The sequence below is a fragment of the Ceratotherium simum genome, chromosome 7, assembly GCF_057802395.1.
Source record: "Ceratotherium simum simum isolate JZ-2026a chromosome 7, ASM5780239v1, whole genome shotgun sequence".
NCBI classification, from domain to species: Eukaryota; Metazoa; Chordata; class Mammalia; order Perissodactyla; family Rhinocerotidae; genus Ceratotherium; species Ceratotherium simum.
The window spans coordinates 34,985,780-35,011,382 of NC_141906.1; the positions used below are offsets into that span (position 1 = coordinate 34,985,780).

General features: G+C 43.1%; 1 protein-coding gene across 1 annotated transcript in view; it reads right to left on the reverse strand.

Moving 5' to 3' along the window:
• The window catches only part of TENM4 (teneurin transmembrane protein 4), a 404,318-nt gene that overhangs the window by 286,061 nt on the left and 92,654 nt on the right, over positions 1–25,603 (reverse strand). The window lies entirely within an intron of this gene.

A 25,603-nucleotide genomic window follows, 5' to 3' on the forward strand; every position in this document is an offset into this window, starting at 1 on the left:
CTGCACACGTGGCCCAGGACGGGGATGATGTCTCCGCAAAAAAAGTTGGTGCAAACTCCTTCTGAAGAGCGGGGGCCTTGGCCTCCGTGCAGAAGTCTGTACGCCTTCCAAAGAGGGCACCTCCAAACAAACGAGAAGCCCTTCTTCCTTTGCCTGTTCTCTGCGAGAGGCCTGAAAACCTGGGATCTAGTTCTGACCCTGTTGTGTTACCTGTGATATGGCTGCCCCCCCCTCTGAGCCTCAGTGGCCTCACCAGTAAAAGAGGCAGCCGCCTTGGGTGATCGCTGAGCCCCTTCAAGCTGGCTATTCTGTGATGTCACGGAAGTGAAATGATGTTCTTATTAGTGAGATTTTAATCCGACATGCCTGGAACAGGCTCTGGGCCTTATAAAAGGTAGAGAGCTGGAGAGAATGATCCAGGGCCCCCCTCCACCGCTGGCATTCTAGGGTTTCAACACACTATTGTTTTACTTTTCCAAGAATCTAACATTTAAAGCTCTTAAATCCTGGCATTCTCTGCAAACTCCTTGAGAGCAAGAACTTGAGCAGTCTTTTTCACTTCTGTATCCTCCGAACCTAGCATAGTGCCTGGCACATAGTGGGCACTAAATAAATATTTGCTGAATAGATGAATTCCAGGGGTTTAACATACTACGATCCTTAAGGTCTAATAGTATCAGATCAAAAAATCCTATAATTTTAGGACACTAACACTATGAATTCCAAGACGCACTCATACACAGTATGCTTGACTCCAAGTTTCTAACATGTCACAGCTCTCCGATTCTAAAATCCCAGCTTGCTATAGATCTGTGAGCACACTCCCAGCTCTTCAGAAGGAGAAGGTGATGGCCTGGGACGAGACATTTGAGATCAATTTGCAGCCCTATCTGTGGCAGGCCTTTAGACATGTGCAGTACATCGTCTACAAGAGAGGGGACATAAGCACAGACATATAACAGTATACAATACAGGCAATGCGTCCACTCGACAGCAACGGCTGTTTCTTTTCTCCCAGGTTGACTGATAGAAGGTTTAAAACATAATCAGATCCATCTAGCTTTTCAAAGAGACTGAACTTTAGAAAACATAGGGCAGCCCGGAGATGCCATCAGAAGATACGGGAGGGTTCTAAGGAGGCGGTGGCACAGAGAGATGCTGATTATTGGGAAAAACACCAGCTTTTTGTGGTCTATCTACCAAAAGAAGCTCACTCAGTTCACAGTCACCAAATCCTGCAGGATTTTGCAGGTTCCGTGACTTTATGTCAACCCCTGAGCCTAAGCATATGTGACAGCACTTTATAGAGCTGCTGTGTACGCCATTTGGCTGGTTCATACTAGAAATTCAGTAAGAGCAATTGAGGCGGCAGGAATCAATGACCAAAGTACCATCTAGGGTGGCTTCTCCATCTGTATATCGGTTTACCTAAAAACCCGGGCTATGATTCACCTTAAAATCATCCAAACCAGTGTTTCTGAGGAGCTTCCCTGACACCATTTACCAGGCAGCACTATAGGGTGATCATGCCTTTCTCTGAACTAATCTCGTCTTTAGCTCTGCTGTCACCTTTGCTCTGCTATGTTTGCAGTTATCTGTACCTGTCTCCCACATAAAAGTATATGGCACATTCTTGGGGTACAGTGCATTCTTGGATCAGGCTTTGGAGTTCAACAGAATTGGGGTTTGCATCACCACCTAGCCTCTTATTAGCTGTCTGATCTTGGGAAAATGAGTTCCAGTTCCTCATTTGTAAGTTGGGCACCCTTCCCCTTTTACATAATTGTTGCGAGGACTGAAGAGACTATATCTGAGCACATAGTATGCATGAGCAAGTAGGAACCCAGGGGCAGTGCTCACCAAATGTTTATTAAATTGAATGAAATCACCCCACGAAGAACCCCATTCATGATTCCCCTTCCCCTGCGGGTCCCAGTTTTGGAAAGATTTTGTCGACCAGGCTGTATTTATTAAGCAAATATATGTTCATTTCCTCATCTTTTATTAACCAAAGACATCTTATAATCTCTAATCAGAGCTTCTGATGGGCTCGAGATAACCAGTACCACACCATGCTGAGTTGTTAGAATTTCAAACAAAAGTTAAGAAACACGATATGTTGTTCCAGGGTGCTTGTTACAGCCTCTTCCTGAGTAAATCTGTCAAGCTTTATGAAATAAATAGTTCCAGAACTAAGTAAATTGTTCCATCACAAACTTCAGAGACCCTAGGCTGAGAACAGCACGGTGCCTTCCCAGGTTTCACGCCTGTTTCTTCTCCTTCCATTTGATCTCCAGGCTTTTCCTCAGACCTGCAGGCTTGCTCTGAATATTCATAACCTAATATTCAAAGCACTTAAGAAGGTGCCAGACCCTTAGTAGGTGCACAATAACTCATGAGGTTTCTGTGATGTACAGATATTATTGGAAACATGTTAATTCCCTTCCTCTTAGTCATAAGCAGCTTTTAATTTCAGTGGTCCCAAGGAAGGATGCAAAGAACCATCCCCTGGAGTGCAAGAAAATATTTATTTATCTTACCCTTTTTGAATTTCTATTTTATATATATTTTATAATGTATATAAGACATTAGTGCTTGAAATACATGTAGTGAAATGCATTGCTGTACCAGTTCAACATCTACAGAAGCAGGGTAGGGTTGTATCAAGAATATGGGCTCTGGAGTTGGACCACCTACATTTAAATTCTAGTTCCACTACTTGCTAGCAAGTTACTTCACCCTTTTTCTCATCTTGCCTCAGTTTTCTCATCTATATAGTGGAGACAAAAAATTAAAAAAGAATACCTACTTCACAGGGTTGCTCTGAGGATTAAAGGAGTTAAAACGAGTAACACGTTGAGAACAGTGTGCCAGCCAGTAAACACCTAAACCCATTAGATGTTGCTATGCATAAATCTGTGTGTATAAAGTGAGGGGTGCGAACTTTATCTGTTTTATAAGAGCAGCGCATGATTGCAAAAGTGTGGCGAACACTGTTTCATTCCACAAACATTTTCTAAACACCCACTGGTTAGGCTAGAAGGTGAGAGGGGTACAAACTGTGAGAGACAAAGCCCCAAAGGAGCTGGTGGGGTGGGGCTCTAAGCAAGGCAGAGGTAGCACCTGTCAGAATAGAAGATGGTCCAGTGCAATGGGAGGGTGGGGGGCGGGGGCTCATTTCAACAGGAGGAACTGAGAAAGGCTTCCTGGAGCCACAGAGGATTCCAGTGGGAAGAGAGGAAGAGAGGAAGAGAGAGGTGTGTGAGCATCCACAGCAGAGGGAGGAATACTCCAGCCTAAGGTCCTCAGCCTTCACCTCATCTCAAGCAATCTGCCTACCCTCCTTTACCTCTCAAGTCTCATGTGTTACCATTAACTTCGCACCATGTCGGCTGAGACTGGCTGAGACTTGCTGAGACGTGCTCGCCTGCTCATGTTTCCACAAACTCACTGCTCTCTCTTTTGCCCAAGTTTGCTGAGTTGCACAATTTCAGGGTACCATTTGCACTGAATTTATCTGAGTGGCCCCCTCTGGAGCACAGCTATAAAATTTTGCCTCTGAGCCTTTGCACATGCTGTTCCTTCTCCCTGAGCATTTCCTTTTGTTTTTTTCTCCCTCATCACTACCACCCCGTGTGTCTCATTAGCTCTTACTCAGCCTTAGGGCTTACCCTCATGATCACCTCCCCCAGGAAGGCTTCCCTGATGCCTCAAGCCTGGGTTTGGCATCCCTTGTGGGTGCTCCCACGGCTCTCGTACTTTCCTTGTTGCAACACTCCACACTGCAGTGTTTACTTGTCTGTGTCTGCCCGCTAGCCTGCCTGGCTTATCCATTACAGGATTTCCCAGTGCCTAGCACAGGGTCTGGCACATAGAAAGCAGATAAATATTTATCTGGTAAATATTTGCTAAATGAAGAAAGGAGGGAAGGAAGGTAGGAGGGAAGGAGAATACCTTGATTATGGCACAAAAGGTCTATGTAAAGAGAGCGGTCAGACAGGAATCTCTGAACAGTAGGTTTAAGCCTTGAACACTAGGAAATGGAAATCAGACCTTAACTGGGGAGTCATGGAAGTTTTTAAAGCAGGAAGGTGATAAGATCTGGGCTGTGCTTTAGAAGGATCTGCTCTCTAAACTTAAGGCATCTGCTTAGCCACCCAGATCTCCTTTCTAATTGGCTCAGCTCAGCCAGGATGATGAAAGTCCACACGACCTGGGCTCGCCTGTTGGATGGGGCCTAGGTGCATGTTCATGTAGGAAATAAGGACGCCTGATGCCATGAGACTATGGAATTGGGGTTTAGGCTGACTTCCCATGTATCCTGATTATCAGCTGAAGAGAACCTGGTATTGTAGAATTTTCCACTGTGTCCATGATAAAATGAGATGGCATGATTGGAATGAACCTCCCTATACCTCACCTCAACAACCAAGGGGGCCAGTAAAAGGTGGAGGGGAGCCACCCAAATTTCTTGAGAAGAAGTCTCTGTGAGCCTAGCTCTAGCTTATAGTAGACAGGGATGGAGGAGGAAAGCAACAAAGTGAGAGAGTGTAGACACCCATATGCTTGGGGTCGGGGTCCGATGCGGAAGGAACAAACATTTGCAGAGCTCCTCCTGGAGGCCAGGAACTGGGCCACGTGTTTTGTAAGATCTTTCCTCACAATAACCCTATTTGTAGGAAAATTCATCCCCATTTTCAAGGTCAAGAAATAGAGGCTTATCGAAGTGAAGTAATTTGTCTGTGGTCACAGAACCTGGGTGAGAATCCAAAAACACAATGCTGTTTCCACTGAGTGGTGTGAATTAGATTTATCAACCCTGGTGTGGAGTAGGGAAAGGGAGATTCCTGTCCATTAACTGAAACACATCTAAGGTGGAAAGACCATAGGCTTCCTGTGGTGTAAACCACGGATCAAAGCCCAGGTTCACACTGGCTATATGACCTGGGGTAAGGACCTCAGTTCTCTTGGTTTCAGTTTTCTCCTGTGAAAAATGGGGTGCTAATACTCACTGCAAAGTATTGATGAGGGGATTGGTATTATGCTTGTAAGGAGCCCAGCAGTCTCATGGTGAGGGCTCAACCAATACTGATTCCCTCTGCCATCCCTCAGCTGAATAAATTCATATAATTCATAGCAAGAACAGGGTGGTTTTGGGGAATATACAATGACAGATCCGTAAGCCTGACAATGACACCTTTATCAATATATATTGCTTGTTGATGTCCTAAAAAGAGGAAAAGTGTTAAGGAGGCAGCCATGATATGTGACAAGAACATATGACAAGGGAATCTTGAGATCTGCAGAAAGAAAAATTTCAGTTACTCACATCTTTGTGTGAACTGATGGTAGCCTTCCTTTACATTTGAAATCTACCCTATTACTAGGGCCAGCTAGTTCTCAAGGAAGAGCCTTCTAGCATTCTGGATTCTGACTGTGTCTTTGGAATATATGCCATGAGACTAAAGTGTGAGGGGCTAGCTCATGGACAAGTTTATTACTCTGTCAAAGACAGAAGACCATTAACAAAATGCACTTTTTGACACTTTTCTCAGCAGTCCAGAGAAGTCCACCTAAACACACAAATGGAATCTTATTGATCTATGTTAAGCCGGCTAAATCCCGGCCGGCTTACGCGGGGAAGTGCGAGTCCCGTCCGTAAAGACAGAGCACCAGCTGTGTGCTGCAGGGAGGGCACTTTCTTCCCAGGCAGTTCCCTGGATGATTGGAAGAACCTCCTAAGAACCTTTGAACTGGCAGCCCTGCATTTCAGAAGCCTGTGTGTAAATCGCTTAGCACTGTGCCCAGTACACAGCAGTTACTCAATAAACGATACCTGGAAAAAACCAAAACAAAATCCTGAGACCTACACAAGTACTTCATCTCAATGGAACCCTGAGCTGATGGATTCATCCTTCCTGTAAAGGCTGACTGTGTTTCATCTCCTTTCTAGAAATACTCTAGTTCCTCCACTTAAAACCAAATGCATTTCATCTCTTCTCACATGCCAACCTTGTATCTATTTCTTCTTAACAGGACAGCCAGTTGCTTCACTGAACAAGTAAGACCCGACTCAGTTCTGAGCAGAGGATGGGGCATTGAGGAAAACTGGGATCTCCTTCTGATATGAAGGGTCTGCTGGCAGACCAGGAACTCCATTGGATGGTAGCATGTCCCACTTTGGACTCCAGTGAGTGGTGTTCACATCTACTGTGTGAATAGCCCAGCCTCCCCAGCAAGAACCATAGACTGCTCATCTCTGCATCCTGGCCTGGCCCAGCATCTCAGCTCAGAAAAGGTTTGCAGAACAGTTATTTGAACTGGTTTGCAGAACATAGTTATTTGAAATCCACCGCTGCAAAGCATTTCAAAGTGCTAGAAATCTGAAGCTAGAGAGCTAGAGGGACCATACATTCTGGTTTGTCAGTGATGGCCTCGATTTACGTCTGTTATCCTGCATTAATTAATAATAATGCCCCACCTTTACTCTAAAAATGTCCTGATTTGGACAATTAATTACACGGCCACCCCATTTTCGATTCAGTTCCATATCAGATTCAGTTCCACATCAGAGGCTGTAGTCTGCTGCACAGACTAGAGGTCAAGAGATCTGGGTGCAGGTCAACAAGCATCGTGGGATCGCGGGCAAGTCCCCTGACTTCTCTGGCCCTCACTTTCCTCGTTGGGGAGTTGGACTAGAATACTCTAGGGTTCTTTTGTGGGCCAGTATTCTACAAGATAGGAGTTACAGCAGTCCACACCTCAAGGGGTTGTACGGAGGACTACAGGAGACCATGGAAAAACACAGGATAAAAATGATTTCAGTTACAATGGAAAGTCAGGTTCCTTCAGCATAGTAAATGCTCATAAAATGTTTATAGAATGAATGAATTTGTGTAAATGTATAGGAAAAAAGATTGGCTGAAAAAAAATCTTTAACTGGTTATTACTGATATGGGCAATTTTTAATTTTTAAAATATGCTTTTATATTTTCAGATTTTTCTACGATGAGCACATATAGTTCTTTTTATACTTTTAAAAATTATTTTTTAAAACTTCAGGAGAAAATGAAATAATGTGAAAATATCTAGCACCTAATAGGTGGAAAATAAATGTTGGTTTTAAGTACAACAAGATTTTATGCACTGATCTTGGTAGTATAATTTGGTAAAAACTGATTTTTAAAACGGGGAAAAGTTTTAACTGAGCAATTCCACTTCCAGGAATTTACTCAAGAACATAATCATGATTTTTCAAGAGATTTACTTCTAAGGATACCCATTACAACATCATCTGCAATAGTAAACAGTAAAAAAAATTTTTAAATGTTAAAAAGGAAAAACATCCTTAATGTTAAAAAGTGCCTAATTATGTAAATTAAGGCACATCAGTACAATGTTAATATGCAGACACTATAAGCCATGCTTGTAAAGAATGTTTAGGGAAATGGGAAAGAGGATATAAAAAAAGCATGAAGAAAAACTATATAAAAAGTAATTCTGACGTTTAAGTGTGTGTGCAATCTGTACAAAAATGTTAATACCCATTTCCTTGGGGCAGTAGAATTATGAATGAATTTTATTTTTTCTTTATATTTTTCTATATTTTCTAATTTTTTCAAAGAACAAATGTGATAAGAAGATTAAAAAAACAATAAAAGTTATTTTAAAGAGAAGAAAACACACACACAGAAAGGCAGCAAAGACAACAGCTTCTGCTCAGGTCCCTAATGGGATGAGCTTGGTAGAACCCTAGCCTCCTGGGTGCAAACTCGCCTTCTTTCCAGCCTATTAAATCTTGTGGGTCTTACTCCCCAGCCGGGCAGCTCCCACTAACTCAACTCTCCTCTCCCCGACAGTGGTTATTTTCAGAAGCAGGTCCGGGGCCATCTGTCGCTGTGACTTATGTTGGGAAAATGGTCTCTGGAAAACAGGACGCAGTAAATTTCTCAGGCTCCGCTCATTTGATCCCCAGCTCTCCTCCTCACAGGTTTCTCAGGGCCATTTCTGTTTTTTTCAGCATTCCCCAGGAAAGGAGCTCTGCTTTCACCTGCCTGCCTGTGGGGAAGCCCAGTTCCTGGAGTGCCTTCCACCTTAACACTGAGAAGAGAGCACCTCAAGTCACTCTGGTCTTCACACAGGATGGCCTACCGGCTAGTCTGCTTGTTTGATATGGGTATATTAAATATGGACATTCATTGATTTCTTTTGTAATAATAGCTTTATCGAGATATAATTCACATACCATATGAGTTACCCTTTTAAAGTGTATAATTCAATGATTTTTAGTATATTCACAGAGTAGTGCAACCATCACCACAATCAATTTTAGAATACTTTTATCATCCCTAAAAGAAACCCCATACTCATTAACAGTCACTCCTCATTTTGCTCCAACTGCCTGCAGCCCCGGACAATCAGTAATCTACTTTCTGTCCCTATGGATTTGCCTGTCCTGGACACTTCCTATAAATGGAATCATACAATATGTGCTCTTTTGTGACTGGCTTCTTTCATGTACTATAACGTTTTCAAGGTTCATCCATGTTGTAACATGGATCAGGACTTCATTTCATTTTATTGCTGAATGATATTGCATTGTTTTGTTTATCCACATTTTGTTTATCCATTCATCAGTTGATGGAAACTTGGGTTGTTTCCACTTTTTGGCTTTTCTGAACAATGCTTCTATAAACATTCATGCACAAGCTTTTGGGTGGATGTGTGTTTTATTTCTCTTGGGTATATCCCTAGGAACGGAATTGCTAGATTTTATGGTTACTGTTTAACCTTTTGAGGAACTGCTGGATTGCTTTCAATGGCTGCACCATTTTACATTCCAGCACTGCTTGAGAATTCTGATTTTGCCACACATTTGCCAACACTTTTTATTATCTGACTTTCTGATTACAGCCATTCTGTGAAGTGGTATCTCATTGTGGTTTTGATTTGCATTTCCTCATGGCTAAGGATGTTGAGCATCTTCTCATGTGCTTTTTGGCCATTTGTATATCTTCTTTGAAAAATGTCTATTCAGATCCTCATTTTAAAATTAAGTCATTTGTCTTTTTATTATTAAGTGGTAGGCATTGATTCTTTCATCAAATATTTATGTTGTGTCTACCCTGTGCCAGGCACTGTTCTAAGTATCCCTGATAGGCAAGGAAGACAAAGCCTTGCTCAGAAGCTGACATTCTAGCGGAGGAGAAAATCAAACAACAAGGAAGCAAATAACTATATAGAACAAGATCAAGTGCTGATAGATGCAGTGAAGAAAAGTTAAGTGCAGTAAGAGGTTAGGGGCGATAGGATGGGTGTGCTGTTTTAAGAAAGGTGGTCAGGGAAGGCCTCTCTGCGGAGACAACATTGAAGCAGAGCCCTGAAGTAAGGGAAAGAGTGAGCCACACAAACAGCTGGAGGAAGAGCTTTCCAGGCAGAGGGCCCAGCAACTGCAAAGTCCCTGCAACAGAAGCAAGTTCATTTGAGGGACAGCAAGGAAGCTAGAAGAGCTGGAGGAGAGTAAGGAGGAGAGTGCTAGGAAATGAGCCTTGAGTGGTTGCCAGGGGCCACGTTACGTATGTGCAAATACTGCAGACTCAAGGCCACCATGCATGTGTTCTTATTCATGGGTTCCCTGAGGGCAGAGACTGATCTTATTTATCTCCATATGTTCACAGCCCACACAGCGATTTCATATATAGTTGGTACCCAGAACATATTGGAATTTATTTTAACTTATTGAGCTACTAATAAAAACAATTCCTACATGTGAACAGTATTTACAGTTTATAGAGGATTTTCACATTCGTGGTCTTATGTGATCCTTGCCACATCCAAGTGAGGTAATGACCATCACCCCCATTTTACAGATAGAAAAACTGAGGCTAGGAGAGGTGATGAGACTTGTGCAGGGACACACAACTGGTAAGGGGCTAAGTGGGACTCTGACCCAGGAGAGGGGCAGTGAGTAAGATCTGGATTTAAAACTGGTTACTGTGATTTGGGGCAAATTGCTTCATCGTTTAGAGCCCTGGGATCTTCAGGATCTGGGCCTACCTTCCAGGGGTCCTGGGAAGAGTAAACAAATAAGAGCATGTATGTCTGGGGCCTACCATGGGCCTGGCATACAGCAGGTGCTCAACAGTGGTAGCACTCCCCACCTCCCTTTTATCACCAACCCCAGCCAGACACCAGGCAGCCTCTCCGTGTGAAGCCCTGCCTGGGTGCTGGAGACACAGAGCTGAGACGAGCCCTTCCTCTGGAGGGGAGCCCAGTCTCATGGGTGAAGGAAACAGAAGCACATTACTTCATGTGAAAGAGGCAGGGACGCTGGAGGAGGGGACGGGTGGTGAGGGCGACATTGGGGGGCGAGGGCAGGGGAAATGGGAGACCCATGGAGCTCCAATTGTCAGCTGCAACCCTGGGATTCTCAGAGGTTCTTTTAACCTTTCCCAGGGCTGCCTCCAAAGGGGTTTCAGATGCTCCATCCCGGCCTCTGGAGGCTCAACTCAGGCTGGACTGAGAGGTCACTTTCCCTGGGGTATGGGGGAGAGGGAAGGCACAAGGCAAGCTGGATTATCTCTGTCTGTCAGAATCTGCTGGCAAACGTGACCAAGGAGCCACTGAAATTTATGGCAGGCCTTGAAGGATCTGTGGTCAAGAGTGCTCTGTTCAATAGGAAGTTTTGCACTTTTGCACTGAGATTTGATTAAGAAAGTGCTTCCAAACAGCTGTTTTCATAGTCATTTATTACTTCTGGGGTTTAAAAAATATATATATTTTTATACACACACATACATATATGCGTGTGTATATATGTATATTATATCTAATATATATTTCCCTCCCCCGACTCAATTTACACAGCTGCAAAATTCCAGGCCCCAAGACAAAGGAAGAGCACAAGCTGATTGCCAAGCCCCATTTCTACTCAGATACCAGGGGGCTGGTGGAGGTATTAAGGGCAGAGGAGAGGCAAGAGATTGGGAGTTATGGAGGAAAAAGGGCCAAGTTGCCGGAGGCGGGAGGGCACTGATATTAATTGGGTACCTACTGTGTGTCCAGCATTGTGGAAGCTTGATATACATCCTCTCAATCAGTCCTCACACACCCTGCCAAGGCGTGAGCATCTCTCCAGCTGACCGATGTAGAATTTGAGGCTCAGAGCCTGCTCTTGGTCACCCAGATAGTGGGTGCGAGGCTGGGCTCTGTACCGTGTTCTGCTGGACCCTAAGCCACTTTATTTATCCCACTAAAATAATCTGAATGAATAAGGTAACAAACACAAGAATGTGCATTTGTAAATTCAAAGGTTTACTCCCCTGATCTCTCATCGGTCGTGGGAGGGGGACAATAACATTCACAAAAGTGAAACAACTTGCTCAAAGCCACAGAGCCAGTGAGTGTGGAGCTGGGGTTCAAACCCAGGCCACCTGAGCCCACAGCTAGAGTTCTTTCTAGAAGCTCACTCTATCTTTCATGGAGTCTTAAAGGGGCAGTCAAAGATTAGTGTAATCAATGAACTGGAAGAGATTAACCAGGAAAGAAAACCCTTAAAGCCAGAGTTGTATATTCATCGTTTGTGCAGTTTTCTGGATATCTGTTGTAGCTCAACAAAAATTAAAAAAAAAAAAAAAAATAACAGAAAGCCCTGTGGTGTGAATGTAAGCACATACTGAGAGGCATTTTCCTTAAATAGTTTTTCCCCCAAAACGCCTTGATTATAAATAGCTTTCCCTGAGTTTGCTCGCTCTGCCAAAGCCTCCTGCTCCCATTAGATTTCTACAAAGCTTTTTGAAACCTTTTTTGGGAAAGCACAAACAAAGTAAGGGCCAAGCTTTCCAGAAATACCTTTACTCTCACTCCAGGAAATCTTGAAAAATCAAGGAGATTTTTCAGTCGGGGGAGCATGGACAAGTGGAGAGATGGCTGCCCAAACCTGCCCCCAAGTGACCCTGTCTCAGGCAGACTGTGAATTTCCCCAGAGGAGATTCTCAAAGCCAGGGGCCCATTAGGAGGTTTTAGGCAAAAATTAGAAGAATAGGCTTACTTTTTATCCTAAACTACACTCTGTACAGAAAGGAGACTTTGAGATAAGGGAAAGGAATTAAACATTTACCAAATACCTTCTGGGCGTCAAGCCCCGTGCTAAGCACTTCACACACGCTTCCCAACATAACTTTCACAGCAAGCATCATTCACCCACTCAACAAATTGAAAAAACACTCACCACGAGTCAGGCTCTCTGCTTGGGTGCTGGGATCCAATGAGAAGCAGAGTTGTGTAAAGTTCCTGTCTGTAGTGGTTTAGTTTCCTAGGGCTGCCATAACCAAGTACCAAGAACTGGGTATCTTAAAACAATAGAAATTTATTGTCTTAGAGTTCTAGAGGCTGGAAGTCCAAAATCAAGGTGTTGGCAAGGCCATGCTCCCTCTGAAACCTACAGAGGATCATTCTTTGCCTTTTCCTAGCTCGTACTGGTTTGCTGGCAATCTTTGGTGTTCCTTGGCTTGTAGATGCATCACTCCACTCTCTGCCTTCATTGTCACATGGCATTCTCTCTCTGTGTGTGCCTCTGTCTTCACATGGCTGTCTTCTTATAAGGACATCAGTCATATTGGATTAGGGGCCCACTCTACTCCAGTGTGACCTCATCTCGACCAATTACATCTGCAATGATCCAATTTCCAAATAAGGTCACATTCTGAGGTACTGGGGATTAGGAATTGAACATATCTTTTTTGGGGGGACACAGTTCAACCCATAACACTGTCCTTGTAGAGCTTACAATATAAAAGCCCCATTTTACAGATAAGTAAGTTGAGGCACAGAGAGGCCAAGTGACTTACCAAAAATCTACGGGTAGGAAATTGCAAATCCAAGTCTGACTCCCAAGCCTATATTCTGTCTACCCTATGGCCCTGTCTGGCCAGCATGGGGTTTCCTCAGCTGGTGCTCATTTATATAAAAGGAGCTTTTGCATACATCATCGTATTTAGTCCTTGTGACACCTCTGTGAAGTAGGTACTATTGTTCCCATTTTACTGACAAAGAAAATGAGCTCCAGAAAACCTGAGGTCACTCGGTTCTCAAGATGAAGAGCAGGATTGAACCCAAGTGGGTAGATTGTGTACCCATGCTTTTTCTCAGCCATGCCAAGACCAGTGGCATTGTAGTGGGGGATCGGACACTAGAAATGGAGCCAGAAATCAGCACAACGAGCTAATGAAAAGGCCCTGTCTTCAAGCCTGCCTGGGAAGGCTGGTTACCCTGGTCACCCTGACTGAGGGCATTGGATTAGAAAAGGAATAAAGGTGTTGGCTGTTTTTGTTTCTTTTAACCAAGAGGGCTCATCTGGAGTGGGAAGAGTATATATTTTGGAGTCTAAAGTCATTCAACATCTCAAGCCCAGGAGTTCAGATCTGGCCCTGCTCCTTGAATAGCAAAGTCTGATCCCTGCTGGCAAATGGGATTTCTTGCTTTCCGGAGAGGAAGGCACTGGGTGAAGCTTCAGTATAAATCTTCTTGGGTGTTTCTTGGCCAGAGTCTGAGAAGCAGCATCCCCCTGATTTTAGTGCTGACACACATGGACTGCATTTGCCTCGGATTTCACATGGTTGGGGAAATGAGGGAAGAGAGTTGCCTGCAGGGTAGGAAATGCATTTGGGGTGTTCCTACGTGCCAAGTCCACAGTGTCCAGTGGTCTGTGAAGCTGGGAGGGGTGGCTGGTTCTGTGTAATTTGTCACAGGTTCCTGGGTTAGTCAGAGGAGGGGAACACCACCCTCTTGGGGAAGAAAGTCAAGCATCCTTCTGGAGTGTCCTGCCAACCAGATCCTGCCCACTCATTTGTCAGCGATCCCGCAGGGGACTCCAACCAGCACCCCAATGGAGTTATGGAGGGGAATGAGATGGGGTCCTGTCTGTCTTTGAGAAGTTAGTAGACGAGCAAACCCAGAATAGGCAATTACCCCACAGTGCTCTGAGAGTGGGAAGCACAAAGAGCAGACCCTTAATTAATGAAACCTTGGGGCCCAGTGGCACCTTCCTGCAGGAAGTGATATTTAAGTAGAAGTCTAAAGGTGAGCCAGGAGTTGGCCTGTGGGAGGCATTGTGGGGTGTGCATGTGTGCGGTGTGTGCACGTGTGTGTACAGGGTGGGCTGGTTTCAGTGTCCCAGGTGGACAGAACTGCATGTGCAGAGACCCAAGGCAGGGAGCTACGAGTGTTAAGAGTTGGGTATGCCTGGAGTAGAGGTACGGGAAGTGGCAAAGAGAGGAGTGGGAGAGAGGCAGGGTTCAGATCCTATAAAGGTCTCTAGTAGAATCCAGGGTCTGCTCCGATCCCCTGGGCTCTCGACCCAGCATCGGGTAGCAACTAGGCTGTGCCACCTGAATGAAGTCACCAAACATCTGTGGGTCTCTTTAGCTAAAAATTACCATGGTTACACGGGTTGCCTTCTAAGCTCTCTTAGAGCTCCAGTAATGAAAACTAGCGAGACTGATTTATGCTATTCCACTTAATCCTCATATCAACTCTCTGAGTTTCTCTTTATTACCCTCATTTAGCAGATGAGAGGAGAGGAGTTTAAAGCAGGTTAAGTGACTACATTCTGTAAGTCTATGATTTTCTGAAAGACACTGCCCTCAGGCTTTCTGCCTGAATAACTGAGTCTTTTGCTCTCAGAAGACTTTCATGCAGGAGAGAGAAGGATGACTTGTTGATAACAAGTTATAACTTGTATCAACATTGTATAACAACAATGATAATAATAGTGACCATTGATGGGGAAGTCGGTCTTTGCCAGACACTGGACCAAGCTGTGTACAGACACGTGTCCATTTTAATCCTCACAACCATCTTATGAGGTCGGGACTTTTATGACCCCCATTAGAGATGAGGACACTCAGACTTACAGTGGACAATCAACTTGGCCACATGGTCGGCTGGGAAGGAAAGAGCCAGGAAGTGGCCCCAGGGGACCGCCTCTAGCCACAGCCTCGACTCCTAATCACTTCTCTGTGAAGCTTAAAAGGAGCAACGCTCTTCTACCCCTACCTGTAGGTTTACACATGGGGAAACTCAGGCCTGGAGAGGTGACAGAATACGCCCAAGGTCCTACCATAAGGCAGTGACAGAGTTGGTTTTGTGCCATTAATATCAATAATAGTAACAGTAATGAGGGCAGCCTAGCACAGTGGTTGGAACAGGGAACCCTTTTAAAGGTTGGAATCCTTTTAATCCTTGCTTATCTGATAGATGTAAAATGTTTTAAAGTCATTTTAATATTCACTACTTTATTAGTGAGTTTGAGCATTTTTCTATGTTTATCAGATGTTTATATTTACGTGTCTGTGAATTGCTATCATCTCTGTACATTTTTCTTATTGTGCTGTTTATTTTTCCTACTGATTGATTGTAAGGCTTTCTATATGTTAAAGAAGTTAATATATTTTATATAATGCAAATATTTTTCCCATTTCCTTTGGCATTGCTTATGTTGTTGTTTTTTTCTCGTTATGCAGAAATGCTTAACTTGTATTTCTTTTTCTTTATGGCTTCTGGCTTCAGTGAAGATCAGCCAACTTGCTGAATTGTTTTTCTGTTGCCAGGTCTCCCCAGGCTCCCTCTGGGTCTGAGGGCGAGCACAGCAGCACATATAGACACAACAGGGGCCTCAGCTCCAGAGACCCAGGCCATTTCGTAGAGCCCCTTCCTCCCTTTCAAGTCCCTAGTCTCCCTCCGGGGTATATCAGGAGAAGGACGCAGTCCCTTTGGAAGATTTGATTTTCATTTTGGATACACTAGGAGCAATTCTCTCTTCTTCTGGGATCTTCGTCCTCCTGGAACGGAGACACCGGGAGGTTGTGGCAGACAAAATGTGATGAAAATCTGGAGTTTCCTAGGAAATTCTAACTTGGTTGTTTGTTAAAGGAATGAATTGAGATTTTTGAAAGTTCTTGAAAACTCAAAGAAACATCTCTAACAGTAAAGATTTTTAATTTTTCAGAAGGAAGGAAACTGATATTTATCAAACACTTAACTATACTCCAGACACTGAGCAAAGTGATTGTATGTCTTATTCTCATAAGTTTTACCGCTCTGTGGTCATAAGTAGGATCATCTCCGTTTTCATGGGAGGGGGCCATAGCCTGGGGACACTACATGGGAACCCGTCACACTGTAAGTGGATATGGAGACTTGAGCGCAGGTCCCCTGACTCCTGGCATAGTGGTTAAGGGCTCTGGGGTCATTGGGCAGTTTCTCTCCGCTCTTTGGGTTATAGTCAATTTGATGTTAAGCAAATCACTTAACCTCTCTGAGCTCAGTTTCCTCAACTGTCAAATGAAGATAATTATGTCTCCTCATATGGGTTCTGAGAGGGTTAAATAGAAAAACGAATATAAAACACAGCTGGTTACTTTCATATTCTTAGTCTACTCTGTGGTAACCATAATATAACAACAGTGCTATTCATAAGAATCTGGAAACAACTCAAATGCCCATCAACAGGTGAACTGATAAATCAATTGTAGTATATTAACACAATGGGAAGCTCCAAAGCAACTCAAAAAACTATTCGTCAGTGCAACAACATGGATGAAGCTCACAGATTTTCACAGATTCATTCATGTTAAGTGAAAGAAGCCAGACACAAGAGTTTATACTGTATGATTGTTTCTAAAAAATTCAAGAGCAGGCAAAAGTAAGCAATATTTATGGAAGTCACAATAGTGGTTGTCTCAGGGTGGGTGGGTGCATGAGGGAGCCTTATGGGTTTGCTGAAAATGTTTTCTATCTTGATCTGGGATATGGCTAAAGAGATGGCTACCTTGTAAAATATCACTGAGCCATACACTTAAATGTACTTAAACCCTTGAATGTATGCATGTTATTTCTCAAAACAAATTCTCAAGGAGGACAAATAAAAATGCAAACTTGAAAATATGATAAATCTGAAAGTAATCTAAATAATAAAAATAGTAGTTACCATCTATCACAGGCCAATTTCTGTACTGTAAACACTGTGTGAGGCACTTTATATATCTATCTCATCTAATCCTCACAATAACTCTGAGAAAGAGGTACTATTATCTATTTGATAGATGAGGAACCTGATGGTAAGACAGGGTATGTTCTTTGCCTCAGGACACTCACTCACACAGGGCCAAGTCTGGTGTCTCCAAGACTTGTGCTATCACCTCCTGACAACACCAGGGACCCCCACGTGAGGCATGGTAGCCAGCCTCCAATACGGCCTCTGATGATCTTCACCTTCTGGTATCCCTGCCCTTGTGGATGTGACTCTCTCCCACACAGTAAAGCTGACCTGGGATACCAATGGGATATGTGGAAATACAGAGTGTGACTTCCAAGGTTAGGTCCTAAAAGACACTGTGGCTTTCTCCTTGTGTTTGCTTAGATCACTTGCTCTAGGGGAAAACCAGCTGCCATATTGTGAGGACACTCAAGCAGCAACAGAGATGTCCATGTGGTGAGACACTGATGTCTCCTTGCACAGCCAGCATCAGTTCTCCATCTTGGAAGCAGATCCTCTAGCCCCAGTCAAGTCTTCAGATGATTGTCACCCTGGCTGAGACACCAAGTCAGACCACATACTGAAGCTGCTCATGAGACCCTCAGAAACTGTGTGAAATAATAAACGTTGTTGCTGTTGTGTTAAGCAGCTAAGTTTTGGGATAATTTGTTACATAGCAATTGAAAACTGATATGTAAGAGAAGGGCCATTTGGATTAAATAGTGAGCAGCCCTCACAGATGACTTTAAATCTTAAAGGAATCACAAAGCCAATAAATAATCTCTCCTTGCCTGAGGGCTGAGATTCGAGTGGTTGTTTCTCAATGTTTAGCCTGGTTTTTAGCTGTTTCCTGGCCTTCACAATTCCCTTTAGCTTTTTATTTTTGTGTGATATCCACAGAGCTAAGGCCTAGCCCCGAGTCATTGCATACTTTAGCTATATCCTCTTACCCTTAATCCTGTAGGTCTGAATAATGTCAAATATTACAGAGAAGAAATAAAAATTTGCAACTTGTATATCAATAAATTAGCCCTATTGCACCCCAGAGCATATCAACAGTTCAGTTGTGTTTGATACCAACTCTCTCCATTAGAATGTTAACCGTTAGTGTCAAGATTTGCCTGATTCTGTGAATATTAACCAGAGGTTACGTTTTGATCAGAAATTGGCATTTAAAGACTGTAGAAAAATCACAGGACATGGGAAAGCACCTAGAAATATTTTTGGCCCAGTCCTTTTGTCTCTGGGCAGATGTTTTAACTACGTTTGAATATATCCAGAGTTAGAGACCCACACAATATCCTTTGGTAGCAATTTCTGCTTTCCACTTTTTGTTTAATCCTGATATCAAATAAGTCCCTTTCCATCCCACATAAATTTCCACTGCTTTCATTTCGGCTCCTTCTCTTTTGTTTCATCTTCTGAGAACATGAAGAACAAGTGTTAAGAACTCTCTTTAGAGAAACCTTCTATATATTCACAGAGAGTAATTAAATCGCAGCTGGTCTTCTCATCTGCAGGTTAAACAGCTCTAGTTCCTCTGCGCTAACCTCAGAGGGGGTTTTCCAGTCCTTCTGTCCCATGTAGGGCCCTCCCTGAACGCTCCCTCTCTTCTAAGCTTCAGTGCTTAATGAATGCCGCCGTGGCCTGGCATAGAGGATAAAAATGATGGTTTCACACTTTCACCTCCTTTATTGGATCATGGTATCATTTTAGAACTTATTGTCACAGTTTTAGACTCACAGATATGTTACAGGTGTAAAAGTCATTTTGTCCAACCCCCTAATTTTATAGCTGAGGAAACTACCGCCCAAAGAGGCCTGCTCCAGGCCGCCACGTGACAGAGTGGCTGAGCTGAGTCTGGGACCCAGCTCCTCTGACTCCCCATCAGGTGCCTTTCCAGTCTCTCCTGCTCAGCTTGAGGTCACTGGGTGCGTCCTCCCACCTGTGCTGAATCTCCACCCTCTTTATTACCACTGACGACAGTAGAACCTTGCAGCTGGTACTGACAACAATCTCCACTGCAGCACTGTTTGTAATAGTGAAGACACGGAAATAACCAGGGCCCTATATTTCACGGAATATTCTGAAGCTGTTAAAAGGAATGAGGAAAATCTAAATGTGCTGCTAGGGAGTGATCTACAAGATGTATTATTCAGTGAAAAAAACAAACCAACAACAACTTGCAGAATGGCAAACAGAGGATATGATTCCACTTGCTCTTGAAAAGGGTATATATGCATAGGATTCTGTATAGAAACTTCTAGAAAGATACATATAAAACTGTTAATGGCGGGATAGGGTTGATGGTAAAGACTTTTACTTTTCATTTCATACCCTTTAGCACTATTTGAATTTTTAACCATGTGGCTTTATTACTTTTATAATAAAAAAATAGCATAAATGTTTAAAATGTTAATGCTGAGGACTTTCATTTTTTTACTTGCACACTTCTGTATTGCTTGACTTTTACAACTACGATTTATGATTTGTGTAATTAGAAAAAAGGATGTTAAAAACAATACACGCTAAAATAATCCTCCACATCTTAATACTGTTTCCATAGCAATGCTTTTAAGACACAGGACACAGAGATGACACACTCTGAAGAGGTGAGATTAGGTTGTCATATGATGGTGGTTTCTTGGATGTGGCATAGCGTGCGTGTGTCTGTGTGTCTGTGTTGGGTGTAGCTGGAGTTGTGTGGAGGTGGTTTTTGGTTGTCACAATGACTAAGGAGGCTGCTATTGGTACCCAATACCCTGGAGCCAAGGATGCTGACAATGTCTTACCCAAAACGCCAGTGGAGCCCTGCTAAGAAACACTGGGGAAATATTTAAATGAAGAGTTTTTAAATGCCTCTATCTATTCTCTCACTTAACCTTCACATCTTCTTTGTAGAAAAAAATTCATTATTACCGCCTGTTGACAGAGAGGAAACATCTGGAAGGTAGATTACCTAAATATCTCAGAAAGGGAGAGTTCCCAGAGGAAGAAAGACGCAGTTGGTGACAGGATTGTACCTAGCAACCAAGAGGCAAGGGTATTTGCTGAATGATTGTTCACACCAGCACTGTACCAGCCCGTTATATCTCTTACTACAGTCGATAGTGCGGTCTATTGCTATTTTGCAGATGAGTAAACTGAAGCCTTAAGATTAGACCACCAGACCTAGGGCACTTGGCTAGTAAATAGCTTAGCTTAAACCCTGGTCTGTACGTTTCCAAAGCCCTTACTCCCTGCAATTCCGCATGTGGCCTCCTTCACAGACATGCAAGGAGACCAGGTGGCACCTGGAAGCAATTTCTCCTCTGGTTTCCCCCCAGGACCCAAGCTACTTTGGTAGGGAATTCACGGTGGGAAATTAACCTCTGTCTGCAAGGGCCAATTATACAGTCTAGAATAAAAAGAGCAATGTGGGCCTGGACCCATGCAGAATGCTGGCTCCCCTTCCCTCTGCCACTGCCCGTGGAGGCGGCGGGGAAGGCTGGGGGGAGGGCAGGGGAAATCCCATTCTATTTTGAGAAAATAGTTGTGTTTGATTATCCAATAATACCAAGCTATAAAGCTGGGACAACTATGGATTTTCCCTAAATTTGAAAAATTGTGAGCCATTAACTTCTCACTCTTAAAGCAGATCTATTCAAAAGGAATTTAACTCCCTGTGGTGTGTGGTGAGGAGGAGTCAGAGTTACTGCAGACTTCTCTCGGGAAAAGAAAAGGAATTCAGACCTTGCAAAAATCTGCTGGAGAGAGAGACTGGGGAGAATATGCAGCTTCTAAGAGAATTTCTTCCACCACTCCACTGACTCTGGCTTCTCTGCCATTGTGTCCTGTAATGCAGGCACAACAAATTTTTTCTTACCACAGTATTTTATAGTTTGGCCAGTCCTCATTGATACTTGAGACTCATCTCAGGTTTCACCTCTTCCAGGAAGCCTTCCATGACCACTCCAGGCTGGTTTAGGGCCCTCCAAGTCCCCAGAGTTCCCTTCTCTCCTGTATCGATCTCACTCGTCACAGGACTATTTCTCTGATTGGATCATGTGTTTCTTCAGGACAGAAAATTTATCTCACTCATCTCAAGATTCCCATGGCTTAAAACAGTGTGGGCACTCAGAAATGGTTCCACCTTGTGGATTCATGGTGGTGGGTGAACTCATTTTTCCCGCCAAAGTTAGTGTCTGATGTGACCTTGAGCAAGGAACTGGAATTCATCAGGTGGATGAGAGAATGGGCATTACAGACAGAAGGAATAACATGAGCGAAAACACGGAGGTATGAAAATATATGATTAAGAAATGGGTTGTGAATAGAAAGTAGAACCAAGGGGTGAAAGGAAATCCTAGCAACATCATTCACTGTCTATGTGACCTGAGGCAATTTACTTACCCCTTGGTTTTTTCATTATAAGACTTTAACCAAGTGTATTGAAAGGACTTATCATAGTGCCAGGCATTCAGTGAGTACTTAATAAGTTGTGGTTTTAAATATTATTATTCTGAAAGGGGAGGTATTATTTCCTTGTGGGATGACCTGGGCCCTACTGCTTCTTAGAAATTGTTTGCTTAGATGTGCAGGATTTGATAACCAATGTGTGTTATTCTTACCTTTATTTATTCTTGTACTTCTTTCATTCAGTCTACAAATATTCATTGAGCAAGTACTTCCGAAAAGATGTTGCAAAAGGCTGTAATAGCCTCAGAGCAAGATGGATTCCTAGCCACCAAAAAGCTCAAAACCTTGGAGGGGAGATGAGGCATATATACAAAACTATGGTCAAGGCAGAGTCAAAGGGGAGCTGAAGATAAGGAGCTAGGGGAGTTTGGAGGAAGAGGGAGCGTTATAGATAGAGAAATTAGTTCATGGAAATGGGAGAACTTGTGTCTTTCTCTAGTTGCTTTTAAGATTTTCTCCTTATAATTGATTTTCAACAATTTTATTATGATTTTCTTTGTGTTTATTTTTCCTTGGGTTTGTTGAACTTGTTGGATCTGTGGGTTTAGAGTTTATATCAAATTTGGAAAAAATTTGGTCATTTCATTAAATATTTTTACTGTCCTCATCTCCTTCTTTGATCCTAAAAACTCCTAGTCCTATGTTAAACAGACTCTAATTACATACTAAACCACAGGGTCGCTGAGGTTTTGTTCATTTTTCAGCCATTTTTTCTTGTCTCCCTATGCTTCAGTTTGGATAATTGTTATTTCCTTATTTTCAAGTTCATGAATCTGTTCTTCTACACTGAGTAATCTACTGCTAAACCCATCAGTGAAATTTTCATTGAAGATATATTTTGCAATTGAAGAACTTCCATTTAGTTCCATTTCTCTATTGAAATCTATTTGCTTACTCATTATGTTCATATTTTTCTTTAACTCCTTAAACATATTTATAGTAGCCATTTTAAAGTCCTTGTCTGCTAATGCCATCATCTCTGTGATTTCTGTTGTTATTGACTAGTTTTTCTCTTAGTTATGGGTCTCATATCTGCCTTCTTTGCATGTATGGTAATTTTTGATTGTATAGTGCACATTATGGATGCTAGGATGTACAGAGTCTGGATTTTTGTTGTCTTCCTTTAAAAAGTGTTGAGTTTTTGTGTAGGCAGGCAGCTAATTTACTTGCAGATTAGCTTGATCCTTTCAAGGCTCATTTTGGCTTCCACAGAATAGGTCTAAAGTCACCTTTATTCTACAGCTAGATTAACCCTGTTCCTAAAGCATGGCCTTTCTGTGGTCTCTACTGAAAGCCTGGGGTGTTCGACAAGGTATCTCTACACTGGATGGCTGGAACTTAAACATCACTCAGCCTGTGTGAGCTTCAGCATGCAGGCACTTGGTAGTTGTTTTATTTCCTGGTAGCTGTTCTTTCCACAGTAGTGTTCTTTGTCCAGCCTTATGGAGTCTTTCCCTGCACATGTGAAGCTTAGTATTTGGCCAAAGACTCAAGAAGATCTCTACACAGATTTTTGGAGCCCTTTCTCATTAGCACCTTGTCCCACAAATTCCAGACTTAGTTGCCCTAGACTCAGTAAGAAGGCTGTGCTTTGTTTGACCTCTCCTTCCCTGCTGTTTCATAAAGGTCCTCTAAGCTGAGAGTCGGGTCAATCACTGGTTCATATTGCTTGTTTCCTTTCCCTTGGAGACCATAGTTTTGTCCTGCCTTTTGTCCAATAGCTGAAAATAGTAATTTCATATATTTTGCCCAGTTCTACAATTGTTTATGGTAGGATGGCTACTCCAGTTCCAGTTACTCCATCGTGGCCAAAAGTGGATGTGTGGAAAATGGAGAATTGGAATAGTTTCTTAAAGAAAAGGTAAGATTTGGACATAAGGCAATGAATGCAGAGGCTCATTTCAGGCAGAAGAAACAGCATGAGTAGCAAATATTTATTGAGCCCCTGCTGTGTGTTATGCACTGGGGATTTTGTGATGAATAAGACAAATGGAGACTTGCCCTAATGGAGTTTACAGCTTGTTATGATATGTGTTCATTTCAACCATTCTCTGGATGCCTGCTCTGTGCAAGACATTGTGCTAGCACAAGAAATTGGTGTTACAGAGAAGAATAAAACACAATTCCTGTCTTTAGGGAGTTCACAGTATTTGGGGGGAGAGAGATAAATAAAGAGTTACTTTCAACATAAAGTAGTGAGTGAGATGACAATGTTATGCCTAGGGCACTGTGGGAGAGGAGAGGCAGACTTTTAGGCCTATTGTCCTTTATGATATATGCACTGTGTCTCCAAGAATGAGCAAGAATTAACTACAAGTTGAAGGGGTGGGGGGAGGCCTTCTAGACAACAGCAGCAAAGGCATAGAGACACACAGTACCTACAGGAAACTGTAAGTATCTCAGTGTGGCAGTATGAGATGAGACTGGAGAAGCAGATCAGACCTTGAGGGGGAGGGGCCTTGTGTGCCATGTTAAGAGTTTAGATTTTATCCTGATGACAATGAGGAGCCACGGAAAGCTTTTAAGAAAGGGAGTGATACCTTGAAAACTCCTATCCTTGACATCTCCCAGCTGGCAGGAAATGTACTGAATATTCAAGGGGGATTTATGGGACTGGGGAGGGCTGTTAGAAGTCAACTCTCTTCCACCAGGAATTTGAAGACCTTTTCATAAGAGCCATTTGGATTTTTAGAAAATAGTACCAGACACTTGCAAACAAATCCTATGGTGTCAAAATCTTGTCAACAGAGATACAAAAAAGCAGTAAATGTGGCAGGTGAAGATGTGTTTCTTCAGGAAGGTGATGCGTGGGAAGAATTATAAAATTTTAGAGCTATAATGGTTCTTAAAAATCATTCTGTTCTTCTCTTAATTTAATAATTACATTGGATGCAACTGAAACTCAGCGAGATGAGAAGCAGAACAGAGGTAGCAAAAACAGCTTTTGGGCTTTTGAGTTAGGCTGACCTGAGTTTGAATCCTGGCTTGGCCATTACTAGCTATTGCCTCGGGCAAATCCTTTAATCTTTCTGAGTTTTCTTCATCTACAAATCGGAGAACAACAAAACCTACCTTGCTAGACTGAAGTAGGACATATATGAGGTTAGTGGAGTGGTTCCACTGAGCTTGCTTACGCAGGGTCATCAACTCCTCAGATGTTCATTTTCTCAACTGATTTACACGGAGAGAAGAGAGCCCACAAAGAGGAAAGTTTCCTTGGGAACAGTCTCAAGAACTGGGGGGATGATAGTGGATTAAAGGTAGCTGCAAATTTTTTGTCACTAACCCCATCAGGAGATGGGGTGTATTTTCTCCCTCTTTGAATCTTAGCTGGCCTTGTGGCTACCTTAACAAATTGAATTAATCGTCACAATGGATGAGGTGCTGTGCTAGTTCTGCGCTTAGAGCTTAAGAGAACCAGCAACTTCTGCTTCCTTCCTATTGAATGTTTATTCTTGAGACCAGGCTATCATGAAAAGAAGTCCAAGCTAGCCAAGTGGAAAGACCACTTGGAGAGGCAGAGGTGCCAGCTTCCCAGCTGACCCTTCAAGGCACCAGACATACGAGTAAAGGCATCTTGGATTTTCTAGCTCCAGCCACCATGTGACTGCAGCCTCATGAGAGACCCCGAGGGGACTCACAGAACTGCCCAGTCACCTCACAGAATTGTGAAAAATAATACGTGGTTGTTATTTTAAGCCATTGTGTTTGGGGTAGTTTGTGATATATAAGGACAAAGGACACCCAGGAGAGATGGGGACGTTAGCTCTCCTGTTTGGGCCCAGGGTCAGCTCTGAGCCTTATAACTCGATCCTGGACTCAAGCAATGCTGCTTTGGGGCCTAGAGACCAAGGTTTAGCACAGCGTGGGGTAAGAGTCTTTCTCCTTCTTTCTCTAGGGAACAAAATGCTTATGGTGCAGTGTAGACAGTGTGCGAGTTTGAGGGTTTGCAGCTTTGGGACTCCTTAGGGCTAGCCCCTAGGGCAGATTCAAGAATGGTGGTCTTGTGGACTCAAGCTGTAAGGGCAGAGGCGGGGTGCCACCTTCCCAGTGGCTTGTAGGCCAAGAGAATATTAACAGGGACTGTGAAGTAAAGGGACCAGAGCAGAT